This window comes from Sapajus apella, unplaced genomic scaffold, assembly GCF_009761245.1.
Source record: "Sapajus apella isolate SASKATOON/1434 unplaced genomic scaffold, GSC_monkey_1.0 scaffold25, whole genome shotgun sequence".
NCBI lineage: Eukaryota > Metazoa > Chordata > Mammalia > Primates > Cebidae > Sapajus > Sapajus apella.
The window spans coordinates 11,402,101-11,407,017 of NW_022436965.1; the positions used below are offsets into that span (position 1 = coordinate 11,402,101).

Sequence of the window (4,917 nt, forward strand, 5' to 3'; positions counted from 1 at the left end):
AAAAAAAAAAAAAAGAAAAAAAAAAGAAAAAACAAGGTAATGAGAAATTTGAGGAGATCCACCTAAATGACCTCATTTCAACTTGATTACTTCGTAAGAACTCAATTTCCAAATTCGGTCACATTGCAAAGTATTAGGGCTAGGACTTCAAAATATGAATTTTGTGGGAGGCACAATTCAGCCCACCCACGATGCCAAGCTTCCTCATAGCATGGTGGTCCCAGGTGCTGAGAGAACAGGAGCAAATGCCACAGGGCCCCCCGAGTTCTCAGCTACAAAACCCTTACAACCTTACTTCCACCATATTGTTAGTCAAAGCAGTCACAAAGCCAGGACAGATTTAAAGGGTTTGGGAAATAGATTTTACCTCTTTTTTTCTTTTTCTTTTCCCTTTTTTTTTTTTTTTTTTTTTTGAGCCGGGGTCTTGTTTTTTTGCCAGGCTGGAATGCAGTGGCACAATCTCGGCTCACTGCTGCAACCTCTGCCTCCTGGGTTCAAGTGATTCTTCCGCCTAGCCTCCCTGGTAGCTGGGACCACAGGTGCATGCCACCACACCTGGCTGATTTTTGTATTTTTGTATTTTTATTATTTTTTAAAATTTTTGTCTTGCCTCATGGCCCAGAAACAATAATTTTTGCATTTTTAGTAGAGACGGGGTTTCACCATTTGGGCCAGGATGGTCTCGATCTCTTGACCTCGTGATCCTCCAGCCTTGGCCTCCCAAAGTGCTGGGATTACAAGCGTGAGCCACAGTGCCTGGCCAGATTTTGCCTCTTGATAAAAAGACCAGCAAGTTTGGGCACAGTGGCTCACGCCTGTAATCCCAGCATTTTGGGAGGCCGAGGCGGGTGAGTCACTAGGTCAGGAGTTAGAGACTAGCTTGCCAGCCTGGCCAACATGGTGAAACCCTGTCTCTACTCAAAATACAAAAAATTAGCTGGGTGAAGTGGTGGGTGCCTGTAATCCCAGCTACTCAGGAGGCTGAGGAGGAGAATTGCTTGAACCCAGGAGGCGGAGGTTGCAGTGAGCCAAGATTGTGCCACTGCACTCCAGCCCAGGAGACTCTGACTTAAAAAAAAAAAAAAAGCCAGGCTAGGTGGCTGACGCCTGTAATCCCAGCCCTTTGGGAGGCCAAGGTGGGTGAATCACATCACGAGGTCAGGAGTTTGAGACCAGCCTGCCAGCCTGGCCAACATGGTAAAACCCCGTGTGTACTGAAAATACAAAAAATTAGCTGGGCCTAGTGGTGGGTGCCTGTAATCTCAGCTACTCAGGAGGCTGAGGCAGAAGAATTGCTTGGACCTGGGAGGCGGAGGCTGCAGTGAGCCAAGATCATGCTACTGCTCTCCAGCCCGGGAGACTCTTTCTCAAAAAAAAAAACGCCATGCTCGGTGGCTCATGCCTGTAATCCCAGCACTTTGGGAGCCCAAGGCAGGCAGATCACCTGAGGTTGGGAGTTTGAGAGGAGGAGAATCGCTTGAACCCAGGAGGCGGAGGTTGCAGTGAGCCAAGATCGTGCCACTGCACTCAGCTTGACCAACATGGTGAAACTCCGACTCTATTAAAAAATAATAATAATAAATAAATACAATAAAAGAGCAGCAAAATATTATGGCCATGTTTTCAACCTACCACAGGGCTTTAACTTTTTTTTTGTTGGTCTGGCTGGTCTTGAACTCCTGAACTCAGGTGATCTACCTGCCTCGGCCTCCCAAAGTGCTGGGATTAAAGGCGTGAGCCACCGGCTTGCCTTTAACTTTTTTCATAATTAACTAGCTATACAGCCTTGGGCTATGACAAAAGCATAGATTCTTAGAAACAGAAAGGACCCAGGCCAATCTTAACTCCCACTACTAAATACATTTCCTCTGCCCTCTGCCACCCCCAGTTCCTCTTCTCTTCCCCTTTGATGAGATGTTCCTGATTAAGCTCATCAAGCCTCTGTGCCGCTTAGGCTGTTTCCTCTCACTTGAAAGCCAATACTCCCTCCCCCTGCCCCATCTTTTTATTGAAGTATAGTGTTCATACAGAAAAGTGCATATGCTTACCCACTAAATAGGTACAATTATTATGTTCTAATTAAAAATTATTTAAACAGAAAAGTATTTATGTGTGTACAGTTGACCCCTGAACAACACTGGTTTGAACTAGAAGGGTGCAGTTATATGCAGATTTTTTTGCTTTTTTTTTTTTTTTAGAGAGACGGGAGTTCATCATCTTGGCCATGGTGGTCTTGAACTCCCGACCTCATGATCCACCCGCCTCGGCCTCCCAAAGTACTGGGATTACAGGCTGAGCCACCGCGCCCAGCTATATGCAGATTTTTAAAATCAAAGATGGATGGCTTCCAGCAATGTGAAATGTGCACAAACATAAGTCAACTTTTTGTACAGGAGGGTTCTGCAGGGCACACTGGGCAACTTGAGTATGCAGGAATTTTGGTATATGTGGGGGGTCCTAGAAGCAATCCCTCATGTGTACGGAGGCACAACTGTATATATATGCAAGCATGCACACACATATCTAAATCACAGAAAATATATATCTCTCTCATAAGTTTACTGCTTGACAGACTTCGCAAGGTAAACACTTCATGTCCTCAGCATCCGAAAGCAGAACATTACCATTACCTCAGAAGCCCTATTGATGTCTGGGTCCAAATTTCTTCATTTTATAAGGGCACCAGTTACATTGGATGATCTCATTGATTATCTCTGTAAAGATCCTGTTTCCAAAGAAATTCACTTTCTGTGATTCTAGGAGTTGGGGCTTCAACATAACTTTTTGAGGGACACAATTCAACCCATCTAAATGGGGCACATTAGAATTCAAGACATCTGAGATTTGATGAAATCATGATTATAATCCATTTTTGCATAAGCTAGTTTGAGTTGACTACCTGGTATAATCACAATGCAACCAATACAATCAGTACAAATGCCCTGGTGCAACCACGTTCGCTTAATGCGAATTACTTACACATAATTGGTAAATTGGAGAACGGTGTCAGTAGGACAAGTAAGTTGCGTTATTTCATTTGGACTTTTCTCAGCATGTTCATATTCTGAAGAGGTATGTAATAAACATTCTCATAATTAGAGAAGGCTTTTAGCAATTTGTGAAGACTTAAAATGAACCCTGCAGAAGTGCCATCTTTATTGGGAATACAAGTGCCTTCCTTCAGTGAATAAGCGGCTAGTTTAGTAGCTTCAGGAACCACCAAACTTTGTATTGAGCTATCTAGAAAGCTGCCAAGAGCAGATGAAGAAGCTGCAAAGACAATTTCCTGTGTTCTCCTTTTAGAGGGTCTTCCAGACCTTCCTCAGGACCCTTGTTTCCTCTGCACTTCATAAGTGCATCTCTTGTGGCTCTGCTTTCTGCAAAAAAGGGCAAGCTAAATTTGTTTCTCAATGTTCCCTAAAATGCAGTGCTCTTTCCATTTTGCTGAGCTAACTCCTCCTGGTCTCTTAACTTACCTCTTCTCCTTTGCCTGCACCTGGGAGAAGTTCCATATCTCCTCAATTACCTCACCTTCAAATGGTTATGTGTTTCCATAGCAACCCCTTATTCCCCGTTCCCCATCATCAACACTTAGTACAGGTTTTTGTAATTACTTGTTTGATGGCTGTCTTCCTCACTGGAGTAGAAGCGGGGGTCTTATTCACCAGCGTATCCCCAGTAACTAGTATAGCGCCTGGTATACACAAAGTGCTCATTAAATATGAATTAAATATGCTGAGCACGGTGGCTCGTGCCTGTAATCCCAGCACTTTGGGAGGCAGAGGCAGGGGCATCACTTGAGGCCAGGAGTTTGAGACCAACCTGGCCCACAAGGTGAAACCCCATCTCTACTAAAAAAGATTAATGTGGTGTAGCGGTTGGCACCTGTAATCTCAGCTACTCAGGAGGCTAAGGTAGGAAAATCACTTGAACCTGGGAGGCTGAGGTTTCAGTGAGCTGATATGGTGTCACTGTGCTCCAACTGCACCGCAGAGCAAGACTCTGTCTCAAATAATAATAAAAATTAAATACTCTTTCCCTGCTGCTGCCGAGTCGTGCGAAGGCGGAGGCTTGGGTGCATTCAAGAACCAGCTTCACCTGTAATCTGCCGCCATGGCTGAGGGAGGCATTGCTGCTGGAGGTATTGTGGACGTTAATACTGCTTTACAAGAGGTGCTGAAGACCGCCCTCATCCACGAGGGCCTAGCACGTGGAATTCGCAAAGTTGCCAAAGCCTTAGACAAGTGCCAAGCCCATCTTTGTGCACTTGCATCCAACTGTGATGAGCCTATGTACGTCAAGTTGGTGGAGGCCCTTTGTGCTAAACACCAAATCAACCTAATTACGGTTGATGACAACAAGAAACTAGAGGAATGGGTCGGCCTCTGTAAAACTGACAGAGGGGAAAATCTGTAAAGTGGTGGTTGCAGTTGTGTGGTAGTTAAGGATTAGGCAAGGAGTCTCAGGCCACGATGTCATCGAAGAGTCCTTCAAATGCAAGAAATGAAGAAATCAATCTTTGGCACCCAAAATAATAATAATAAAACAGAACATTGGAAATCTCAGTTTTCTATCTTTTGATAATTTGGTTGTAGTAATTTGCTAGGGCTGCCGTAACAAAGTAACACAGACTGGGTGACTTAAACAACAGAAACTTATTTTGTCACAGTTCTGGAAGCTGGAAGTCCAAGATCAAGGTTGGTTTCTCCTGAGACCTCTCCTGGGTTTGTAGATGGCTACCTGCTCCCTGTGTCTTCACAAGGTCTTCCCTCTGTGTGTGTCTGTATCCAGATTTCCACTTCTTATAAGGACACCAGTCCGATTGAATTAGGGAGCACCCTAATGGACTCATTTTAAGTTGGTCACTTCTTTAAAGACCCTATCCCCAAATACAGTCACATTCTGAAGTACTGCAGG

The 4,917-nt window shown here is 44.5% G+C and overlaps 1 pseudogene; it reads left to right on the forward strand.

The window, feature by feature from the left end:
* The first annotated feature begins 4,113 nt into the window (after window positions 1-4,113).
* Window positions 4,114-4,507, forward strand: LOC116559977 (annotated as a pseudogene).
* The last annotated feature ends 410 nt before the right edge of the window (window positions 4,508-4,917 follow it).